General features: G+C 49.7%; 1 long non-coding RNA gene across 3 annotated transcripts; it reads right to left on the bottom strand.

The window, feature by feature from the left end:
* Nucleotides 1–486: 486 nt before the first annotated feature.
* On the bottom strand, nt 487–23,578 carry LOC149525725 (uncharacterized). 3 transcript variants are annotated; one of them, XR_016348422.1, is made up of 5 exons: nt 22,519–23,578; nt 12,949–13,004; nt 5,271–5,344; nt 1,676–1,741; nt 487–623 (listed from the first exon to the last, which is right to left on the bottom strand). It is a non-coding gene; the product is annotated as an uncharacterized LOC149525725 (long non-coding RNA). The 3 variants fall into 3 exon arrangements; XR_016348420.1 differs by lacking the exon at nt 12,949–13,004 and having other exon boundaries at nt 22,519–23,572; XR_016348421.1 differs by lacking the exon at nt 22,519–23,578 and having other exon boundaries at nt 12,949–13,154.
* Between the last annotated feature and the right edge of the window lie 1,464 nt (nt 23,579–25,042).

Here is a 25,042-nt window from a genome sequence, read left to right as displayed (position 1 = left end):
TTTTGGCTAGTAATGTCCATTGGGCCTCACCTGCACTATCCCATCATCTTGAGGGCATAAAAGGTAGAATAAGTCCAAATGACTATTAGTTCCTTAACACTTGTTGCCAGTCAACAAGGCCTTACTGGACTCTGCAAAGATTTTGTGGTAAACACAAGCCTCGATTTCCCCAACCTCAAAAAGGTGTGACAGGAAGTATTATGTTCCTGCCACAGGAGCTGAATTTTTATTTACCCACCCAGCACTAAACTCCTTCGTGGTGGATTCAGCCTATATCAGGAGCAAGCTGACCCAATATAAATCCATTCCCCACGAGACAGAATGGAAGGGACTGGACATTTTGGGTAGGAAATCATATTTCTCAGCATCCGTCCAGATCAGGATAGCGAATTATTCAGCATTACTAGCAAAATACATGTACCATCATTTTGAGAAAATGAAAACCTTTATTGAACAGCTGCCTGAAGACTACAAATCTTCATTCAAGTCTAACATAGATGAAGGAGTCCTTATAGCAAAAACAGCAATGCAGGCATCTCTGGATGCATCTGACACCACCTCAAGATCTTTGGCCATGTCAGTCATAATGCATCAGGTCTCCTGGCTCCACCTCTCTGGATTCCCTAAGGAGGTGCAGAACACTGTTGAGGACCTACCCTTGGAGTAACAAAAGCTTTTTTCTGACACCACAGACACTTCACTGCATTCACTCAAGGACTCACGTGTTACATTAAAAAACTTGGGCATGTATTTCCCTTAGCCCAAAAAGAAAGTGAACCGCCTCTACCCGTCCCATAGCAGGGCATCACCGTCATACTCCTCCCAGAGGAGTTATGACCTCAGACATTGGCAGAGGCAACAGAAGTGTAGACAGCCTCAGGAGCAACCTGCCATATACCAGTCCTCCAACGGCAGGCAGACATTTTGAACATCTGATTGAGGATTCATCGTAATTTCCACCAGCCAATCAGTACCGATTCAGCCTTCAGATTTTCTACCATGCATGTTCCAGGATTTCAACAGGCAGATGGGCCAGAAGTCATAGCAAAAGGCCTCACGATTCCCTTCCTTACTTTTTTTCCAATCCAGTCCCCTTCTCTGTCCTTCTTCAGGGAGCCTTCTCATGAGTCTCTGCTCCAACAGGAGATTTAACAAACTACTCAAGATGGAGGCAATAGAGCTCATACCAGCACATCAGAGAGGAAAAGGGTTTTACTCCAGATACTTTCTTACTCCAAAAAAGTCAGGGAGTTGGAGACCCATCTTGGATTTGCACAGGCTAAACAAGTACTTAAAAAGGCAATGATTTGCTATGGTAACCCTAACAAAGATAATTCTAGCTCTAGAAAAAGAAAACTGGATGTTGTCCCTTGACCTACAGGATGCTTATTTCCACATAGCAATTTGGCCTTCACACAGAAAATTTCTCAGATTCAATCTAAAGGATCAACACTTTCAATACCAAATCCTACCATTTGGCCTATCCTCAGCACCCAGAGTTTTCTCCAAGATCCTCGCTGTGGCCCATCTAAGAAAATCAGGAATAGTAATTTTTCCTTACCTAGATGACTGCCTGATAGTAGCTCCTACAGAACAAAAGGTCATGCAATACACCACAGAGACAATTCAATTGTTCAGCTCTCTGGGCCCTCATATAAACACACAAAAGTCATACCTTATCTTATCTCAGGAGTTGAAGTTCATAGGTGCCACATTGGATTGTATACAAGTGTAGGCGCGACTGCAATACAAAAATTCCACACATTGGCCACACTAACAAAGACAGTTATGGACAGCCTTACAATATGGACAGTTGATGCAGCTGAGGCTGGGGGAGGCAGGCCCACAGCCCCACCTACAGCCTTTCCCCCTCTGGTAAGATCCTACCCCCATGGAAAGGGAAGAAGGTGCGGTACCATGCCGAGTGAACCCCGGCCTCCCCAGAGCACCAGGGATAGGAAGAGAGGTGGGGCAGTGCACTGAGCACTCCCCAGCCTTCTCGGAGCACTAGGGAGGAGAAGAGAGGTGAGGGGGCGAATGTGTGCAGCGCAGCTCCTGGAGCTTTGGGGGAGGGGAAGAGGTCATGTAGTTCAAGCCTTCCCAGCCAGGAGCATGGGGAAGGAGATACTAGGGGCAGCAACATTCCGCCCCCAGAAGGTCTATAGTAGGTATTTTGGGGACAGAGTTTGGGCATGGCTGTGTCTGGTGGTTTGGGCATCCTCAGCGTGTCCATCAGGTTATGCCCGGGCCCCAGGGCTTCAAGCCCTGTGAGAAGTGCCCTATACTCTGTGGGGACCCCCACGGAGCCTGTCTCAAGTGCCTCGGTGAAACCTACTTGTCTGAGGCTTGTAAGATCTGCAAAGGCTTCAAACCATGTACTAAACAGGAAAGGGAGTCTAGCCTCAAGATTATCCTCATGGAGGTGGCCCTGCGCCGGTGTCTGACCCAGCATCAGCAGCCCAGAGTGCATTGGCTTCAGTGTGGGAGGCACCTAGCTACTTGGCACCACTCCAGCCCATGCCAAGACCTAGTCCAGCGGTGGATCTCCTGGAGCTCTCCACTCCGAACACCTTTGAGATGGCATGGGGCCTGATTGAGTTGACCTCATTCCTAACCTCGGCACTGGGTCTGGTTAAGGAGTGTAACACCAGATGGCACCCGGCCTTGACTCTGGCACCTAGCACTCTAGCCCTGGAGGACAGAGGGCACCACTGCTCCATCCCGGCACCGTTGTCTGCGAACCTTGTGCTGGATGTGGTGCAGCCCCTGGGGATGGCACTGGCCCTGGCCCTGGCTCCCACCTCAACCCAGGCATTGACGTCAGAGTTGGTACTGGCGCAGGGGCTTCCCACGCACTGAGTACTGGGCCCCTCAGATGTAACACCGAATGGCCCAGCATCACCTTCAACCATGCCTCCACCTCCCCTCGGCAGTAGGGGAAGCCTGAATTCATAGCTCGGCATGCCCTGTGTGGCGGGTTTACGGGTGCGAGCGTCTCGCGCCCCCTCTTCTTGGCTTCGAACAGAGCCAGGGGCGGGGCTCCGCGGACCCACCGCCTTCGTTGCCCTCCTTGTCCCTAACCCCAGGGTTCGTTGGCAGGGCCTGCTGGGGGGGTGCGATCACCTCCCGACCAGGGGCGGCCGAGAGGGTTCGGCGAACCCCGAGTTCGGACCCCCTCCTCCGGCCGGAGGAAGGGGGTTGGTTGTGGCGTGTCTGGGGAAAAGGGGTTGGGGTCCTGGTCCTTGGAAGGTTCTGCGGCTGGTGCAGTTCACCCAGCTTTCAGTTCTCGAGAGTTGCAGGGAGGGTGAGGGAGTGGGGGACCCGGGCCCTCCCTCACCACCGGGTCCCAGCCCGAGGCCCTAAGTGGAGTTGGTGTCTAAACGTCGCCCTCCACGGCGGATGGGGCGGCAGCCCTCAACTCCTCCGCCCACGGGCGCCAAAAGGGCCCTGCCTCGGGCTCCTTCCACTCCCTGCTTGTCCGCCCCGGCGATGGGGCTGATCGGGGTGCACTCACTGCGTCGGAGTCTCCGGGTGCGTCCCAGTGCGAGCCGCCAGCTGCCGACGCCGTCCTTCCTGGTCTCCCCAGGGGCCGGGACCTTGGTGCCCCTGGAAGCCAGGGTCGCCACTTCCTCGCTCCTGCCCCCCCCTCCGGCTGCCCGGCCGCCACCTTTATGGGCGCCGGAGAGTGACGTCTGGGCGTTCCGCCCCGCCCGTACGCCGCCGCCGCCCCCGCCCTTGCCCCAGCGTGGGCCCATGCCCCGTTTAGAGTCGCAAGCCGGGGCGGGCGGGCTGGCCGCTTCCGCGTGGTCCGCGCCCTCCCCCGCTCCCGGCAGGGTGCCCCGGGTTGGGCTTGCCGCTGCCCCAACTCCGGGGCTGCGATGCCGGTCGGCGCGCCGCTTGCGGCGCACGGTTTCTCTCGAGGGAGGGGGAGTCCCGCCCCCTCCTCTAGTGCGGACCCCGCCGGGTCCGTCACACCCTGCGCTGAGGGTTGGCAACTGCCTCCACCACCGCACCCCCATGGTCGACATCTTGAATACTCGACCGACTCAGAGGCAAAATTGGTTTGGTCTTCATGAGGTTCCAGATCAAGGTCGAGGCACCGATCTTACTCTTGCCACCAGTCCCAGCACCACAGCACATCGGTGCACCCACAACACCACCCTGAGCAGCAGCCCTGGCCACAGCCTACCCCAGTGCTGGGGGTGCAACACACTTGGCCCGCACAGCTTCAGGTCCTAGCTCAGTGGCCTTTTTGGACCCCTTGGCCTACCACCAAAGCCAGGGTGCAGGGTCCTCTAGGCCAGGCTCGGTCTACTCTGAGCCCAGGGCTCCCCCTTTGGTGACTCCACTAACCCATTTCCCAGTGTTGGGGCAGTCTCTTCCCCAGGGGCAAGCCTCACCTGTGTAGCCTGGGAAGGATCTATAGTGAAATGTATGTGGGTAAGTGTGACGGGGCGACCCCCGTCCCCTGGGCGCCGCCGAGCCGGCGCTGCTCGGCATTGGCGGGGGGCCGGCCCGGGAGTGCGCGGGGGCTGGAAACGCCGGCAGCCCCGCCGGCGCGCGGCTGCGACGCGGCAGGAGGGGAGGGGCTAGGGCGGGAGGAGTTCCCCCGCCCTGACGGACGCGTACGGTAGCCAACCCGGGGCCAGATGGGCGCTGCTAGTGCCGCCCCGGCCGATGACGAGGGAAGGAGGAAGCCCCGGTGGGAGGTTTAAAAAGGTAACACCTCCCGCCCATGGGGAGGGGAAAAAGGCAGGGGCTAGCGGGAGGTGAAGGGAGGACTGGGAGAGGGGGAGAGTCGGCGGACCTCCCCGGAATGCAGACCCGGCCTCCACCTGGGCTACCTAGCGCAGCCCCCATCGCTGAAGGGCGGGGGCACAACAGGGCCGGCAGGCTGTCGGCCAAACCAAAGGTGACTACCCCCGGGTTGGGAACGCCGGGAGGGGGGAAAGGAAGCAGCCCAGGGTGGAGCTCGATCGAGTTGGCAGGCTGACGAATTACGGCAGGAGCCCCATCAGCCGGACCGGAGCCAGGCAGTTCCGCGTCCTTTGGGCCCTGGGCTGGGGCCCGTGAGTGAGGGCGGGCCCGGGCTCCCCTTTCCCCCACCCATCCGTGGGGCAATTACATTGGCACTCGGGCGGAAGCAAGGCACCCGAGCGCGTAGCAGAGAGCTGAGACCCCGCAGCAGAGCGGGGCACCAGGACACTGGGAGGTGCTGTGCCAACTCCGGGGACGTACGGATACAGACACACTGGTACAGTAAGGCTCACCAATCTGATCTGAGATTCCAAGTTCGTCTCCCCTAGCCCCGGTTACAGGCTGTACAGTTCCACCTCTGGAGGCTCTGAGGGTCCAGAACAACAGTCACACTTACAATCAGGTTATCCAATTAAAACAAATGTTGTTATTACAGATATTAAGGTGGAAAACACAACAAAGAATATAGCACTGAGTATACAGATTAATTGAATCTCCTCTGTCGATAACTAACAAAATTTGTGTTATGAATTGGACTTATCTAAGTATACAGATAGAATTATCTAACAAGATTTCATAGTCACATAATCTTTTTTTCCCAAAGGCCGAGTGCGGAAGGACCAGCCTCCCTCCACCTGAGGGACCGTGGTGTCAGTGTAGTATGGAAAACTTAGAAGCAAGACTTAGACAGAATAAATGAATCAAGACAGAGATATAGAGATTGAAAAGAGAACAGAGCTTGTTCTCCGACCTCAAGAGAGAACAGTGGGCACTCCAGAGTGGGCTTTAGGAGCAGCAGCTGCAGAAGCCTCAACTTCCTTAATTCTAGGCCTTTTCCCGCTTTCTGGCACCAGGATGTCCAACCTCTTAACCAAAGTTTGACTTTGTACCCAGAGATTTCTATGGGTACCTGTAGCTGATTGGAGAAGATATCGAAAGGTCTATGAATATGTATAGGAAAACCATTTGATGCCTCCTTGGACCGATTCCCGGCATAAGGAAAAAGCAGGAAATCTGTTTTCTTAAGTTAGCTTGGCTCTGCAGTTTTGGACTTATTTATACTCACGCAGTATTGAGTCACAGCCCATTTGTGCCCGAAGGCCCAACTGAAAGTTTCACCACAGAGGTCTTTCATAATTCTTACACAATATACAGATACATATCGAGAATAAAATAACAAAAAGAAATAATGTAACCCTTTACTTTATCGCAATACTGTTACCAAAGCTAATTCATATAGGGTAAATTAAATCCTGTAGGCCTTGCATTACTGGCATGCTATTAAAATATATAAAGAAAGGGATAGGATAGGAAAGATGTATCTTAGCAGGCTACACCTGGGTCTGTGGCAGAAAGAGGTCCTTCTGTTGCCCAGCCCCCTATTGTGGCCTTGTTAGTGGCTTCCCAGGCCTCCTTGCAGGTCCCTGACCAGGTGGTGTGGGTGAAGGGGTCATCCTCCTCCTCGCCCAAAGAGATCCCATTAGGAGGACCTCCTCCATTGCCTGGCCCAGAGTCTGGGGGTTCAGGCTGATAGCGTGTTGGAGGATTCGGACCCTACCGTTGACCTCCTACAATCTGACAGCCCCACCAGAGTGGCCTTACTCATCAACAAGACCATGACAAAGATCACAAAGTCCCTCTGGCACACCCCGGCCTCTTTTCCACCGATTGATAAAAAGGCCAAGAAGAGGTACTTTGTATCTCAAGAGGGGTACTGTGAAGGGGTATACCAACCCTGCACTAGGGAAGAGGGAGTGGGTTCCGCTCTGTTGGGTGAAAGAGCCCCTCCCTGACAGCCCTGCCGGGCAAGCTCCCAGTGGGAGCTTTTTTTTTTTCCCCCTCCACTTCCCCTTTGCCCTCCCGCTCCCCTTCATGGAGTGTGTGCTGTGATTGGCAGGTGGAAACTGTTGGCTTCTAATTAAAGTTTGAATTCTAGAAGCCTCTGCTGATTGGCTGAGCCTTGTGGGGGAGGAACTCCAGGGCTTTATAAGGCAGTGGCCAAGCGACCAGGTGAGTGCTAACAGGGAGTTTAGAGAGGGAGTTCTCCAGGTAAAGGAGAAGCAGATATAGGACTCTTGAGGTAAGTGTGTGTTGTGTTTGGGGCTTTCTTGCTGTGTGCTGAGCTTGTGTTTGTGAGTGAGGGTTGATGTGTGGTGGGGTTTCCCTCCCCCCTCTGTGTTTTTGAGTAAGGCTTTAGAGAGGGAGTTCTCCAGGTAGAGGAGAAGCAGAAACAGGACTCTTGAGGGAATTGTGTGTTGTGTTTGGGGCTTTTTTGCTGTGTGCTGAGCTTGTGTTTGTGAGTGAGGGTTGGTGTGTGTCCTTTTTTTGTTTTTGTTTTTTCCCCTGTTTGTGAGTGAGGCTTTTTTTCCCCCCCTCCACTTCCCCTTTGCCCTCCCCCTCCCCCCTTCATGGAGTGTGTGCTGTGATTGGCAGGTGGAAACTGTTGGCTTCTAATTAAAGTTTGAATTCTAGAAGCCTCTGCTGATTGGCTGAGCCTTGGTGGGGGAGGGACTTTCAGGCTCTCCAGGGCTTTATAAGGCAGTGGGCAAGCGCCCAAAGAGCTTGTGAACAGGTGAGTGCTAACAGGGAGTTTAGAAAGGGAGTTGGGAAGGGCGTGAGGGTCTCTTGCCTTTCTTTCTTTTTAAATCCCTTTTCCGGGACAGCAGCGATGGATGGTGATAGGTCTGCTGTTGTTACCTGCACAGAGCGTGCCATGTTTGTTTTCCTCCTGGAAGAAAGAACGGATTTCATTTGCACTAAGTGCAAGCTGGTCGCCATTTTGGAAGGAAAAATTAGAGGACTGGAGGCCCAAGTGTCAACCCTACACTCAATCAGAGAGGATGAAGACTTCCTCGATAGAAGGCAGCATTTAATCCTTCAAGCACGGCAGGCAGAAGAGCCAGAGAGGGCAGTACGGGACCAGGAAGAGAACTGGCAGCATGTAACTTCTAGAAGGAGAAAAAGGCCAGCATGGGAATCCCCCAATGCTATAGAGGTAAGTAATCACTTTCAGGCTCTCTCCACAGGCTCTGCAGTGCTGAATGCTTTGGAAGGGATCTCACAAGGAAGAAACCGGAAGGGAACACCATCTACTGGAAGGCATGGGATGCATAGTACTAGGGATGGGGGTTCCATGGCCACCACCCTCAAAAGAAAACGACGGGTGGTGGGGTGGTCGGGGACTCCCTCCTAAGAGGGACTGAGCCATCCATCTGCTGTCCGGACCTGGAATCTCGAGGGGTGTGCTGCTTACCGGGAGCTCGCATTCAGGATGCCACTGAGAGGCTTACCAAACTGATCAAACCTTCGGATTGCTACCACTTCCTGCTTCTCCACGTGGGAACTAACGATACAGCCAAGAATGACCTTGAGCAGGTTACTGCAGATTATGTAGCGCTGAGAAGAAGGATCCAAGAATTTGGAGCGCAAGTGGTGTTCTCGTCCATCCTCCCTGTTGAAGGGAAAGGACTGGGCAGGGATCGTCGAATTGTGGATGTAAATGCGTGGTTGTGCAGGTGGTGTCGCAGAGAGGGCTTTGGTTTCTTTGGCCATGGGACTCTGTTCCGGGCACAAGGATTGTTAGGAAGAGATGGGATCCACCTAACGAAGAGAGGAAGGAGCATCTTCGCGGGAAGGCTTGCAAACCTAGTGAGGAGGGCTTTAAACTAGGTTCGTCGGGGGACGGTGACCAAAACCCTGAGGGGAGTGGGAAAATCGGATACCGGGAAGAAATGCAGAGAGGAACGAGCAAGAAAGGAGGACCCCTTATTCAAATAGAGAAGATAGGGCAATCAACTGATTACCTGAAGGTGTTTGTACACTAATGCGAGAAGCCTGGACAACAAACAGGAAGAACTGGAGGCCCTGGCCCAGTCCAAGAAATATGATTTAATTGGGATAACAGACACTTGGTACGATGACTCGCATGGGTGAAGCGCTGTCCTGGAAGGGTATAGACCAGTGGTCTCCAACCTTTATACACCCAAGATCACTTTTTAAATGACAGACCAAGCCAAGATCTACCGCCCCGCCCCTTCCTTGAAGCCCCGCCCCTTCCTTGAAGCCCCGCCCCTTCCTTGAAGCCCCGCCCTCTCTCTTCTCCTCCTCTCCATCACTTGCTATCCCCAATCCTTATACTGCTGCTTTTTTTTTTTTTTTATTCTTCTGTAGGAAGAGGTTTTTCCACATTTGGCCTGTCTACACTGGACCAAATGTAAAAAAAACCCCTTCTTTTGGAAGCCACCTTATTCCTTGTGGAAAGAGGAATATAGGGGTGATCAAAAGAGCCTGTTTGCTCTTCCACTAAAAAAGCGGAAGAACAAACGCAACCCTGGATGCAGAAGAGTTTTTCTGGGATAGCTCCAGAATCCTGAAAAACTCCTGCAGTCTAGCTGGACCCTTGCTGTGTTGAGACAGGATGTGTAGGCTCTGGGGTGGGAATGAGGGATTTGGGTGTGGAAAGGGGTGAGAGGTGCAAGTTCTGGGAGGAAATCTGGATGCAGGAGGAGGTGGATAAGGGGACACTGGCTCGGGGAGGGGGTCCAGGCTGGGCAGTTTTGGGATACTAAGCAAGCCACAGGCTTGCGGATGTGAGGGTTCAGGAATTTGGGTTGGGGTATGTGAGGGGCTGAGGGCATGAGATTCCAGTGTTTGATAGGCTCAGATCTAGGGTCTGGGGAAAGGGGAGTGCAGGAGTGGTTGTGGCCAGATGGGGGCTTGGCCCCAAGTGGGGGTTTGTTGGCCAGGCTTCATTTTTAAATAGAATACTATGTTAAACACAAAACGTTTCTGCATTGTCTTTATTTATGAGAATGGCAGGGAACCTGTCTTGAGTCAGGGGTCACTGACCCATAGAAAAGTCATTTGGGAGCAGGGGACACAGTACTGGGGAGGAGTGCTAGTGGGTTCTGGAGCAGGGACCAGGGTGCCAGTGGGGGCAGGGGAGAGGGGGCAGGGTGCCAGGACAGGTTTCTGCAGCAGGGGTCAGGGTGCTGGGGGGACAGGTTTCTGCAGAGGGGAGCAGGGGGACAGGTTTCTGTAGTAGGAGGGTGCCAGAAGGAACTGGTTTCTGCAGGGGGGGCAGGGTGCCGGGGGACAAGTTTCTGCAGGGGGGGCAGGTTTCTGCAGCGGGGTCGGGGGGCAAGGGAGAGGGAATGGGGGGCCAGGAGGGTGGGGGACAAGTTTGGGGCAGAGGAGAGGGAACAAGGTTGCGGGCAGGGAGTTCCCTACACCAGCCACGGAGGGAAGCCTCCGACCTGTGCTCCCTCCGGACTGACCGCAGGGCAGCTGGGCTGGAGCGAAGAAAAGCGGCTGCCCATCCAACTGGCCATGGCGCTCAGCCAGGGTGCCACCAAGCTCCACGTGGGCAGGCGCAGAGGGGAAGCCGCCCGATCAGCTGGAGCGCGGTTCAGCCTCCTCTGGGCTGAACGCTTGTAGCCAAACACAAACCCCATCTTGGTTTTCCACGAACCCCATTTTGTTTCCCCCCCCCCAGAGAGCAAGAGAAAGGCCCATTTTGTTCCCTCCCCCCCCAGAGAGCAAGAGAAAAACCAAATTATTAGTTTAAAAACTCAAGCTTTAAAACTTAACTGTCTCTTTCAAGGCTGAGTTAATAACACTTCTGGCTTGCTTTTAAATTCAACATTATATGTGAATACAGGCTGCCTGGCTATTTCAAAGAAAAGTGAACAGGGAAGGCTGTTGCTGTTTCAGCAAACACATCCACTGCACCCCTAACCACAAACATAAAAGAAACAGCTCAGTTTGCAGAGCTGGCAGCAATCAAATTAGCTTGTAAGGCAGGGGCCAGTACCATCTACACTAACTCCTATGCTGTATGGGCTGAAGCCACCCAGTGAATAACTAATTGAAAGAATAATAACTGGAAAATAGGAAAGCCTGTTTGAAAATTAAAATATTGGAAATGAATATACCAGCATGCAACCCAACATGCCTTAAGCATAAGTCATGTGTCCGAAAAAAAACAACACCCTGGCTGCACAGCTAAATAACCTAGCAGAAGCAGCAGCACAAATTTTTGCTGCCCAGGTGGATTGGGAACGCCTGTACATTTGGCTACATAAAACCTTGGAACACACAGGAAGCGATAAGCTGGTGCGGTAGGCACATGCCAGGGGGTGGCCTATCACCCACGAACAAGCCAAAGATCTGGTACAAGCTTGCACCCTATGTGCTGAACTCAGGAAACATATAACAAAAAGGCAATGATTTGCCAGGCTAAGAGATGGAAAAATACTATGGGCAACCTGGCAAGTAAATTATATTGGTCCACCGCACACCAGTAAGCAAGGGTGAAAGTATGTTTTAACTGAAGTAAAAATTGTTTCAAGAATTGGTTTTGCTTACCCAACCCGATGGACAACAGGGTTGTCTACAATCATGGGACTAAACCACTTAATAGCCCTTGTCCCAACACCCCAGTTTGGGGGGACAAACCCATGTACTGCACTCCTATAAGGAAAAAGAAGTCTGAACAACTGCAGATGCTGGGCTAACACCAATAACCATTACTGAGGCTTGGATTGTATCCAAGACCGGCGAACCTTACGTTTTATCACAGAAAACTAAGGCAATATCCCTGAACAGTGCTCAAGTGGGATGGATCCCTCCCAATGCTGGTGTAAATCCGGGAAACCACCATAAACTTTTGTGTATATATATACCGCTTGCTGTTGTGCTTGCAACCACTGTTGTTAGTTACAAACTATTAAAATAAAACATGGTACTCCAACTCGCCATGGTCTTCTTCCTCATCCCAACTACTACTGCTGTACCAGAACACCTTACTTAACTCCTCTACTGGACTGGGAATCGAGTTTGTCCCTCTCAGCCCAAATAACTGGTAAAACAAAAGTAACATCTTCCGATGGGAACCGGTATGGTTCAATAACAGCGACTACCGCAATCCTCTAAATAACTCTGGGGGAAGGCAAGGGAAGTGGCAACAAACGGTATGGGATAAAACATGCTGTAACTAAAAATGTAAAGCCTCATAACTAGATTGGCTAGCCCAACACCTAGAACTTTCGTTAACTCCATTCCTTCACTCTATTGTAAATGCTATATTAACCATTTTACTCGTAATTGCTTACTGCATGCTTCTATGTATTGTTAGGCGTTTTGTGTACACTGCTACCTCCTCTGCACAAATCCAGTATATGGCGTTGGGAAGTGATCCTAATCAATCCCTTGATCCAAAATTATCTAATCAAACCCTGCAGATAGGGCGATTTTAGCTTCCTCCAAGGAGGGCAAAGGGTGCTGGCATCACCGCCATCTTGCGTTCTGGGACATAGTGAGGCGTGTCAAGGGGGAGGAATGTAGCCAAACACAAACCCCATCTTGGTTTTCCACGAACCCCATCTTGTTCCCCCCCCCCCGAGAGCAAGAGAAAGGCAGTCAGCCTTTGATGCCCTGGGAACGCAGGTGTGCTGCCTGTCCCTAACTCTACCATAAACAGAAACCAGACAGTAAATGGGCTAGCTGACGACCCGGGGCCTCCCGTCGCCCTGATGGCTAGTACCAGTAATTGACACGCCTGCACTGTCCCAGGAGAGGAATCTTCGCCCATCACATACCAGAGGTGCCCATTGTCTGCATTTTCCCAGGTGTAAATTATGCTTTGCACCCTTCGTGGGAAACTTGGCATTCAAAGCCATTTTTCCTAATTGGCCACTTGAGCCCAGGAAGAAGCCTACATGACCCAAGAAGTATAAAAGAGGTTCAGCAGCCCACCCCATTTGAGCTCCAATCATCTATACCTGCTGGCAGGTATTGATTGTCTCCCGAGGTCTGTGGGACGCCCAACCTCGCCCTACTTCTTCCCGAGGGATTAAGTGAAAGATGCTGGCCACGCCAAGTCTGGAACGCAGGGGTGAGAATATACCTGCTATGTGTCTATTTTGCATGCATTTAATAAAAGCTCAAAGAACCAAAAGGGTTTCATGGTACCTGTAAGTAACTTCTTAGTGTAATTTCTGTCCTGTCCTTTGTAGTGGCTGTGTTATCTGTAACACAGTAGTAGCATTTAACAACTAAGTTTACCCTGTAACAATAAAATAGTAACTGTTTAAGCTTTAACCTGACTCCTTCAGTTGCTGTAACAGAACCAAGCACAATTTAAAAGAACTTCAGCCGGTCATAAGGAACTCACTGCCCTGACCGTCGGCTGACAACGCCACAGCCAGCAGGCCAGGCAGCTTCTCCTCTGTGCCAGCGTGGAGCGTGGTGCACCCTAGCTGAGAGCCATGGCCAGCTGGCTGGGCAGCTGCTTCTCTTCCCTCCAGCCCGGCTGCCCTGCGCTCAGCCCAGGGAGGCTGCGCGTAGCTCCAGCTATGAAAGCCACAGTCAGTGTTCAGCCCTCCCGACCTCCCAGCTCCCACCATTCCTCGCAGCTACTCACCTGTGTTTTTGCTCAGTGAGTAGCTGCTCCTCAAATGAGGAAATCTAATGTAAATGTACTGCGCAGGTGCGCAGTTCAGAGAGGGCTCAAGAGCTACTCTTAGAGCCCCTGAGATCTACCGGTAGCTCACGATCTACTGGTTGGTGACCACGGGGTTAGGTTCATGCATATGCACGAGGATTCTAATTCAAAGCGATTGGTCTGTACATGATGCTTATTAACATAAGTTTAAAATGATTGGTTAGAAAACATTAATCACATATGTATGAAACAGCAGTCGTTCCCATGAATATTCATCGAGCTAATAGTCTAAGCTGACGAATATTCATTTACAGTTTGAAATTCAAAGTCAAACAAGTCAGTACAAGTCAGCGTGACTCAGCAATGCAATGCTTTTGTCAAGAATAGGATAATGATGACATGCACATATTTATCTATGATCATCTAATACAGATACAAGGCTGTATCAGGCTCATGGTTATCAGCACATAGCAATTACATATAACTAATAATCATACAAGTTTTCAATTCATACAATTCTGTTTACACACCAAGGGCTGTCCATCTTCATCCCATCTTGCGTCACTTAACGCATTAGTCCGGGAGCCCACCTTGTCCATGAATACAGAGGCAAAGAAAGCATTGAGTACTTCAGCTTTCCCCACATCATCTGTCACTAGGTTACCTCCTTCATCCAGTAGGGGCCACACACCCTCTCTGATCACCTTCTTCTTGTTAACATGCTTGTAGAAACCTTTCTTGTTATCCTTCATATCCTTAGCCAGTCAGAATTCCATTTGCACTTTCGTCTTCCTGATAACCCCCCGGCATTCTCAAGCTATACATTTAAACCCCTCCCTGGTCATTTGTCCAAGTTTCCACTTTTTGTAAGCTTCCTTTTTGTGCTTAAGTTCACCAAGGATTTCCCCTGTAAGCCAATCCGGTCTCCTACCATGTTTGCCTCTCTTGCTACATGTCGGGATGGTTTCTTTCTGTGCCTTCAATAAGACTTCTTTAAAATACTGCCAGCTGTCCTGGACTCCTTTCCCCTTCATGTTAGCATCCCAAGGGATTCTGCCCATCAGGTCTCTGAGGGAGTCAAAATCTGCTTTTTTGAAGTCCAAGGTGTGTATTTTACTACTCTCTTTTCTTCCTTTGGTCAGGATCCTGAACTCTACCATCTCATGATCACTGCTTCCCAGGTTGTCACCCACCTCTACTTCCCCTATTAGTTCCTCCCTGTTTGTGAGCAGAAGGTCAAGCTGCGCACGGCCCCTGGTCGGATCCTTCAGCACTTGTGTCAAGAAGTTATCCCCAACATTCTCCAAAAACTTCCTGGACTCTCAACAGGTTTTTCTTTTTCTTTATACTGGAGTTCAGAGCAATCGTAGTGCTCTCTTACATGTAGTACAACTCCTCCTTTTCTCCCCTGCCTGTTCTTCCTGAACAGTCTAACCTATAAAGGCCTGAGCAACGCCTGTTTCAAGCGTTGCGTCAGGGCATCGGGCTAGATCTAGGTTAGGTAGTGCATGCATGAGAGAGTGTATGTGGTCTAGCGTCCTGTCCCGGGTTGAATGAGAGAGGGTTAAGCATCATCTCAGATTTAAGACAAGCGGAAGGCTTGATCTTATATTCTGATCATCTTCATTTAGTTTGGGTTTAGTTTAGTTTTTAGTTAGGATTAGATTTCGTCTTCGAGTCTGTCCAGTAGGCAGCGTCAGTCTACACACGTCGGCCGTCGTCGTGTCTGTCCGGCGGGCGCGTTGCGAATTAGTTAAGGTTTTATTTTAGATTAGATTAAGTTTAGGTTAGAATAGAGAGTTTTAGCATCCATCGCCGTCGAGCTGCTTCTGAAGTGCAGGAAGAGGGACGAGGACCTTGATGACTTCACGGAAGGTGAATCGGAAGCTCCTCGCACTCAACCAGCGCTTTGAGGGATCGCCTGGCAGCTCCTCTCCTGAGGCTTTAAACTAGCCAACAGATCGAGGTCGCCAGCTTTGGCGCCGGCAGCCGACGTGGGACGCCTGGCAGGTCCTCTCCCAAGGCTTTAAATTAGCCAGAGGATTGAGGTCGCCAGCAACTCATCCATCGTCCTTGCGTTGTTAAGATTCTGGTAATGTTATTATGTTGCAGAGGGGACTGCCCCCTAGTTTGTTAGTTTGAGGTATGTTACAATATAGTCTAGTTGTTATAAACTCGTATCTAAATTGTTCAGTTTTTATTTACGCGCCATATCTAAGGGTAGAGAACAAAACTGGCAGTCCGCGTCTGGACTGCCACGCTGTGCTGGATCAGCTGATCGTCGGCACAGCGTGGCACCCATTTTTATTTTAATGAAGCGGGGATTATTTAAATCCCTGCTTCTTTGACTATGCCGAATAAACTATTTTACGTGGCTCCGTCGACGGAGTCAGGTAGTCTAGATGTAGCTTAAGAGGTCAGGAGGCAACTCAGTTGGGGCAGACTGCCAGAGGGGAAGGAGCTTGGGCCCAGCAGCCCCAGCCCCAGCAACAGCCCTGTCCACAGCAGCCATCCGGGAGGGGCATACACACCGAGCAATGTCTTGAGGGGTGAGCAGCCGTTTGGCATGGTAGGAAGCAGCCCAGGATGGAGGCTTGTCCTCCAGGAGTTTGGTGTGTTTTGGTGGATTATGGGGAAGCCTGAAAAGTGTCGGTCAACTTGTGATGAATCTCGGGAACCTTGACCTGGGAGATGTCGAGGAAATCAGCCACTCTCTTGTATAGGTCTTGAAAATACTTGAAGCTACTAAAGATAACTATACAATTTCTCACAAAAAAGCACAAGTGCAACAGATGGATGCTGTTCTTCCATCTTGCAGCAAGGCCTTGTTGTAGACAACCCCACCGAGCAGGTAGCGGAACTCTTCACTGCCAACAGGGCCCTGGGTTGGGACCTGGTGGAGCGGGAGGGCCCGGGTCCCTCAACCCTCCCCACTTCGCAACGAACCTGCTCCCTGATTTTGGGAGGCTTACTTCCCCTCGCAGCTCACTGTACTAGGGCCCAGGCTTCTGCTATGGCTTTTGTGGCTCAGGTCCCTATTCTGGACATTTGTAGGACTGCGAAGTGGTCTTCAGTCCACACTTTTGCCAATCATTATGCATTGGCCCATCAGGCTAGCAAGGACGCAGCCTTGGGTAGGGCTGTCCTTTGCTCAGTTGAACAGTAGAACTGTGATCCCACCTCCTGGGGTTTCTGCTTTGGAGTCACCTACATGAAATGGACATGAGCAATCATTTGAAGAAGAAAAACTGGTTATTTACTGTTGGCAGGAATTTGTAAAGGAACTTTGTGCAATGAGGACTCCATTTTGAAATCACGGATTCCATGTTGTCACCAGAAGCTGTTGAGGTAAACAAGGACTGGTTTCAGCTGGATTTTCCCACGTTGGACTAATTATCATATTAAGTTTACTTCAGAACTTTGCACATTTGTTCCTGTCAATCATCTGTTTTCCTACCACAAAGAACATTTAAGCAGTGCCCCTCTTCAAGGGTGAGTTCTCTTTCCTGGGGTCTTTCGTCAGTCGAACAGACATCGGTGCAGCTGCAGCTGCTGGTAATTCCCTCACACGCCTTGTAGCAAATCTCAAGAGTTTGAAAGCCGAGGGTACACCGGACCAGTGTAGCAGTGCTGCAGTGGTGGTGCTGTAGAGTCTTTGAACTACTAAGAGTGCTTTTTTCCTCATGCCACTTATAGCGAAGGCTTAAGTGTGGTATTGGAGATACACTCAAATAGGGTTCATTGATTTCCTCCACCATCCGAAGAGCCACCTAGACGTGTTCCAGTTCCATGGTGAAGACCTGGTTTGCCCCACCACAGTTCACTCACCGTTAACAATAAGGAGCCTAGCTGCTGTGAGATTGGATCTAGTGTTCTTCCCCTTGGCTGCTTGCAGTCACTGGCTTGAGGTCCTAGGTCTTCTCTTACTCCTCCTTCTTAACTTCTGCATTGTCATCTTGTCCAGAATGTAAAGTATTTTACTTACCTTATTGTCAGGGAAACTGTTCTGTCTTCTTTTACTTCTATTTGAGGGTGTGGGGTTGGACTTTTTGCTTGTGTACTGAGGTTTATTGTTGCTGTGTACTGTTCTAAATTCTGTTAATAGATTTGTTAAATTTATACCTGAGTTGTGTTTTTATTTGATCTAATCCACTGGTGATAGATACAGTGTCGGAGGCTCTGCACTACTGATGTCAGGAACAAGTTTTAATTTTCATTCTCCTTCAAGTGGTCCCCGTGGGTGCTCCACTCAAGATGTCGGGTCCGTCCTGGTGCCGCTGGTCGGAAGATTTTAGAGCTGAAGCCGGCCGGACCGCACATGCGCAGCTGTGCCGTGCAGTGTTCACGCAGCTGTGCCGTGCAGTGTTGCACGGTCCGGCCCCCTCCCCCCTGCCAGTTCCTCTCAACTGTCCTTGGTTGCTGGCAGAGCTCCGTATCTATTCTCAGAGATATAGCTATCCTTTGGAAAAGAGTTAAAATTCATTATCTCTTCCTCTCTTAGTTGATTAGTTAGCTTTTTAATTGTTAGTTAGTGTTGCTGTTTTAAAAAAAAAAAAAGGAAAAGAAATGTCTTTGTTATTTAGTTAGTTAGATTATTAGGTTGTTTGGATTAGATTCCCAGCCAGTGGGATCTAATATGCCTGGGTCACCAGGATTTAAACGGTGTTCCCAGTTTAGGGAAGTGATGCTGGTGTCTGAAGATCATGCCGCATGCATTCGTCGCCTGGGGGACTTGCATGTCCCGCAGAAGTGTATCCACTGTGCCAAGTTAACACCGAGGGCACGCAGGGATAGGGACATGCACTTAAAATTCCTATTATGTGATAAGGCTCTGCAGCCTTCAGACGCTTCCTACCAGGGATTACCCGTGGAACAAAAAAGAAGAGCGTCATCTCTTGCGGTATTGGTGGCGGAAAAGAAAAAAGCCTTCCACACATGCTCCCTACCCACCGTTCCCCTGTCTCGAGTTAGTCAAAGAAACAGGCCAGGTACATCAGGAGTTATTTGGCAGCCCGCTAAGACAGCTACACGGTCCATGCCTGAGACAACTGCGCCACCAATGCGAACAGCATCGGCGCTGACGCTGTCGTCCCCTTCTGTTACAGTACACAGGTGAAGCACGACGCTGTCTCAACAGAGATGATCAGCACTGCAAGTGGCACCACCAAAACCACTTGAATGGGCACCACTCCGGGAGCCACAGAATGCGGTGGCACCGGAACCGGCACCGATGAGGCGCGAAGAGCCAGCACTGGAGCCAGCACCGGAGGAGGGGGGCTCAGTTGCGGCGCCAGAGGGAACGCAATGGGCCTGTGAGGGCAGCGTTCCTTGGGGTGCTGGGACGGCACCGAGAACGGAATTAACATCGACAGTCCATGCTGGTTCGGCACTGTCTTTGGTGCCACGTAAGCCCCTGCATACAGCATCACGAGCACAATGCCACTGGGCTAGAGATTCGGCACTGGCGAGGGAAAGAGGGTCTTCACCTTCCTCCGCTTCACACTCCGCCTTTTCAGGGGAGGATGACCATAACTAGACTGCAACAAGGGATCTGCCAACCACGGGCGATCAGGCAAGAACCTCTTCAGTCCCTACAAAGGCCGCCAGAAAATCAGTAACAAGACTTCATTCCATCTCTCCATCACCAGTATTCTCGCCAGAACCTTCTCTGTCACCACGCCGCTCACCAGAGATTACACAGCTCCTTACAGGTGTACTTCCCGGTCCCCGCGGCAGCGATCGAGATCTCACCATTCTGATCATTATAGGCGACATTCACCCTACCATCATGTATCATCTTGCAGATCTCACTCTCCCAGCTATTCTCCTCCAAGATCCTATCACAGGAGGCATGGGAGTAGATAATCCTCTAGACCAGGGGTCTCCAAACTTTTCAGCCCGAGGGCCGCATTAACTATCAAACAGCAGTTCGGGGGCCGACTACACACTTGAGGTCCAAATAAAAAACAATCAAAACATGGATGTTGTTTTTAATTATTTATTTAATATTATTTTATTCAGTTATTATTTAATAACACATTGATACACTACACATGAACACCTGTATTAGTGTGAATGGTGAAATTGTTTCCTGGATGCCAAAATAGCAGACATTTCTGGCTTTAGATTTGTTGTCTCTAACATCAACAGTGACCTGAGATTATCATCGGACAAGTTTGTTCTCAAATTGTTCTTCACGTATTTCATTCTTGAAAATGTTTGTTCACACAGGTATGTTGTTCCAAAGATTGAAAGGTACCTTGATGCAAAAGTTTTGACATTACGAAAGGCTTCCTTGGGCAAAAACTGGTAAAAACCCACCAGTCCTATTTTAATTCTGTAAAAACATAACGTCCACGTAAGCGGCGGCTGATCTTGGCAGGATACACGTAAATTTCCGTAATTTTTTTTCCGTAGACAAAAAGGTCTCCACGGGCCGGATGAGAGGGCCTCGTGGGCCGCATCCGGCCCGCGGGCCGTAGTTTGGAGACCCCTGCTCTAGACGATCGTCCCCTGACTATACCTATCGCTACCATGGGACTTATCATTCCTCTTATAGGCATGGAAGATCATAGTCTCACTCCCATTCGTGCTGCTGTTCTTCTTCTTTCTTGTAGCCTGTCACTTTGACGCCTCATTAATATGTATGTTTACTTATAAATATGTATTAGCTGTATTCACATTCAGTTAGAAGTTTCTAGGAATGTTGCACACGGCACGCAAGTAGCTGCACATGTCACGCTGTGGTGCTGCACACGGGACACTGATCCAGGCTGTTACAGCTTGTTTATCAAAGCACCCAATCAGGGACCCTTGTTTTCCTATACATGGTCCAATGATTTTAAAGATAAAGATCATCAATATTTATGAGGAGGGTGCATATAAGGCCTGGCTAACAGTTGTCTGTGTCGTTCGCGCAACTTGTTCCTGTTTGTCTCCTGTCTGTTTATGTTAGTTTATAGTTAGTTAGGGTTAGCTAGATTTCATCATCGAGTGTGTCCGTTAGGATTAGTGCGTCGGTTCACCGTACCAGCGGCCAGGTACTTGTCCGTGATGGGAGCGTCGAGTTTAGCTAGTCAGGTTTTGTTTCCAGGTACTAGGGATAGGTAGCTGTCTATCATCGGTTCCTGCTGAAGAACAGAAGCCACCTGAAGATCAGTGCCAGGCAAGTCTTCACCAGTGATTTCTGTGCCTAGGAGCGGAAGGCCCCAGACAAGGATCATCACTACCTGCCTACACCACACCCGTCCCCAGGGTCACCGAGGGATCGCCTTTCTGTTCCTCGCTGAGGGCTCAGAAGGAGCCTAAGGCTTGAGGTCGAGAGCACCGCAGAGGGTCACCGCTGTGAGGGATCTCCTCCTTGTCTCTCACCGGAGGCTTTCAAATAGCCAAAGGTTCGAGAGATAGGAGCTTCTCGTCCATCGTCGACACCTGGAATTGTGTAACTATTGTTCCTGTATACCTTGTGTTCGTGGGGAACTTTTCTATCATCTTTTTCTTCTAGGGTTGGGAATTTAAGAGTTTACCTGTTTTTCTTGTTGTACCTTTAAAACCTTTACAATATATGGTTTGGCCCTTTTAAAGTGAGTAACGTCTTTATTTCCTGCGGCATTTTTGGGTCAGCAAACACCTATGATAGATGAGGTCTGGTGTCGACTGCAACTTCCACTGAGGCCTTAATTGACTTAATCAGATGCAAATTTAGGTATAAGCTTCTCTCAGTGTAACATACTACAGATGGCAGTTACCACCTGTCCACACCCAACAGAGGGTCCAATCTCCGAGACCCCCTCTGGACACTCCTTTGGTCCCAATACAACTTTCTGAACCTGAAGAAGGCAAATTTCTGATACAGATGATCGACCACATGACATTTCCCCGGAGGATATCTCATCTCCTGATGATGCGTGGGAGTTTCAAGATCTCTTTAGAAGGGTCGCACAATAGCAGGAAGTCCAATTAGCGGAGGTGCAACTGAGGATGCACCCGTGCATTCTGGCAGCCCGTGCACTCTGGCCCCACTCTCGAGGAGTCCCCTGTCATTCCACTCTGCTGCCTCTGTATCAGGGTGCCAGGCGGCAGCTGGGGGTGCCAGGCGGCAGCTGGGGGTGCCAGGCGGCAGCTGGTGCATGGGGGATCCAGTTTAAAAACCATCTGCTTGTCGCCCTGCACTGCTACCACTGATACAGAGGCAGTAGTACAGGGTAGAAGCAGCCCCTGTCCAGGGGAGGGTCCGAGCACTCAGACTTGGAGCATGCCGGAACTGAGCCAGGATACCTGCCCACCTGTCTCCTAATACACTTTAAATGCAGAGCTGTAGCAGGGGTAGGTCCTAGACCTGGCGCAAGCTGGGACTGAGCTGGGCTGCTGACCAGCGTGCTAAAAATTTTACTGGTGGGGGTAGGGAATGTATGTAATCTATAGCATTATCTGATAATCTTTTGCTTATCGGTTAATTGACTATACTATTATATCCCTAGTTCTGTGAGGATGTTGCTTATATAGATGAGTGGACAGAGTTGGCACCAGAGTTTATTGCAGGGGTGGGTTCCTGGATGAGTATGATGGATGTGTTTTGCCTGGTTGCTGGAAAAAAATTGTTTGAGGTTAGGGGGTTGTCTGTAGGTGAGGATTGGCCGTGAGAACGAAGAGCCATTTTCTAGGATAGGATGTAGATGGTTGATAATGTGCTGGAGGGGTTCTAGTTGGGGGCTGTAGGTGATGACAGGGAGAGTTCTGTTGTTTTCTTTGTCGGACCAATCTTGAAGAAGCTGAGGTCTGAGTACTTTTTATTGATGTTTTGCAGACTTTGGGAACTTAAAAGGAGAAATCTACCTCTCAAATGATATTGCGAATACTATAAGGACTTTTCTATTATAATGGACTCCATTTTGTTTCAACAAACTCCATCTTGGACTGTGCTCTGCACTGAAGCAAATAAAACCAGCTTCAACCTGTTTTTCCCACCAAAACTGGAAAACACCTGAGAGGTGCACTACACTGCACACAGAACAGGACAGTTTTGCACATGGCACAGAGATGGTGCACTATGTCCCCTACTGCTTTTCCCGCCTAAGGAACTTTAAAAGAACTGTCACCTGAGGGGTCCGGGCTCTTCTCTTCCTGCTCCTTCTTTTGCCACTGGTTTTCCATCATCCTTCCTCCAGTCCTCCGGTCCTTGGTGTGCCACGGCTTTTTAGTCATCCTGCGTCCGCTCTTCATAGTGAAGGCTTGAAGGTGAGACCTACCATTAAGCTACAGGATAGAAGCTGTGCGACGGATAGGAATCTCTGAGCTACTGTGGGTGCCTCCCTCCACAGCCCCTCCCAAAGGGTGGGGATTTGTGTCTATGGAACATCCAGCAGAGCTCTTAGGTTCCTTTACCTCATTCTGGAATCCTAGTCCTTGTGGTGAAAGCCCTTCGGAATCTCAGGGATCCATGATTAACCCAAGCCAGAATAACATCTCCGTGGGATCACCTAGTGTTCTTCCCGAACAGCAGGTCGCCTGCTGAATGGTAGAAGGTCCTAGGCTTGCTTCTTCTCCCTCTAGCTATCAAAGTGAAGTGCCATGTGCAGCCAGCCATGTACCTATAAAGTATTTTAACAACTTATCTCGTTATAATTGGGGTATCCTTTACTATCTTCTTTTCACTTCCATTTCAAGGGTATGGGGTTGGTGATAGATACAGTTGTCAGGGGACCTGTGCTTCTGGTGTCAGGAACAAAAATCATAAGATCAGATCCTAGTTTTAACCTTAAGTATTATCATTACTGAGTTCCTGGGTAAAGGGCAAAAGCAGATAGTATCAAAATTTCAGAGCCACTTATTTGCCAGTTCCCTCCACAGTGAGGGTAAAGGCATTGACACAATGATGGCAGTCCAGAAGAGAGCCTGGGCAAGGAAAGTGCACACTCAGGCAAGCAGAAGAGCAAGTGGGAGAGATGGTTGAGGCTTCCTCCAGTCTGAGGACTCAGATCCTCCCACTGTGCTATGCTGCACCATTCCTGACCAACCCACATATAGGTGAATTGGAAGTGTCCAGTGGGGAGGGAAGGATGCAGGCTAATGGGTATCCCTTGCTCAAATTTGGGTGGAATATTTGCTGTACATGAACAAACAAGGTCTCTCAGTTAGTTCCCCAAAGGTTCACCTGGCTTGCCACCCTCTAATGGGGGTAGATCGATGTTTTCTAATCCCATGACTATTTTATAAAAGGTATATATGGACACTACCCATTTTTACCTCAACCACATTTTTTTCCTCCTGAAGACATACAATCACAAGGATGAAGAGATACTCCATATTTTAGTAGAGCCCTCAACTTAGATAGGAGTAAGCTATTCTGTGCATCTCTTCAGCTGTTTGTCTCCTTTGATGACAGAATGAAGGGGCAGGTGGACTCCTCACAAATAATTATAAACCGACTCACATATTAAATATCAAGATGGTATGGCATTGCTAAGAGCACTCCTGCAAAAATCTCTGCACATTCCACAAGAGCTCAAGCAATTTTGATAGCATTTTTTGGAAAATATCCCAGAAACAAATGCAGAACAATTAACAAACATTATATTACTTCAGCTTTGAAGGATAATGCCAGTTTTGAAAAGGCGGTTCTGCATACTTTTTTCAGATAGACTAAATCTTCATTATGAACTGAAGGGAAGTCACCAAATGTGGGCATGTGCAATCACCTGAAGAGGAAAAAAAACATACTTACTCATATGTTCTGTAACTGCTGTTCTTTGTGATGTGTTGCATATGCCCATTCCACAATCTGCTTTTCTTCTCTGCTTCTGTGTCTAGTTTGTTCTGAATTCCAAAGCAAAAGAACCAAAGTGTGTGTATAGTGGGGAAGATCAAAGTGGTTCCACCCTTTGCAGACACTGCATGCCTGCTCTGCCCTGATGGATACTGTGGGGAAAATAATAGGCATCACAGAAAATTGGTGGAATCAATGGGACACAGAATACCAGTGTACAAAATACATCAGAAGGACAAAATAGGTCATGCTCATGGGTGTTAAGGGTAAAATCCTAGTTTTTTTTATTATAAGCTGTCTGTATGTTTTAATGTATTATGAGGCATCCATTTTGTTTTTCAAAATGGAAGATGAGTCATGTGATCTTAAGTCTAACCAGTAAGGTTTTCTTGCCTTTTTTTTTTCATGACAGCTAAGGGTAAACAAGTTCCAGTTGGAACCAGAATCTCCTCAGAAATCCAGTGGGGTTTCCCTGTAGGGGTAGATTCTAAGGAGTCTCTCAGTGGTTTTCCTGCTACAGATTTTATAAAAAGGTTGACAGTTAGTTCGCTGCTGCCCATCCTAGTGGCAGGTTGCACGGGTCTTCCTTTCTAGGCCACTTAGATTCCAGACCAGCTAAGCCAATACAAAGACTCCACTCTGTACTAGCAGGCATCATTTGTCCAGCAGTCTTGCCAATCACATACCACCTACAGCTGTAAAAAACAAGCTATGTGGGATCTTCTCAGAGTTCCTCTCTTAAGGTTCCCCTTGTGCCAAGAGATCGAGGTCCAGAGCAACCAAGTTGGGAACTAGGCACATAAACCATTACTTGTTTGGTTTACATTCAATAAGTCTTTTCCGTTGATTGGTAAAGG

The sequence above is a fragment of the Pelodiscus sinensis genome, chromosome 1, assembly GCF_052426305.1.
Source record: "Pelodiscus sinensis isolate ZL-2025 chromosome 1, ASM5242630v1, whole genome shotgun sequence".
Lineage (NCBI taxonomy): Eukaryota > Metazoa > Chordata > Testudines > Trionychidae > Pelodiscus > Pelodiscus sinensis.
The sequence above is the reverse complement of the archived record's forward strand: the minus strand, read 5'-3'. Positions and strand labels throughout refer to the sequence as shown.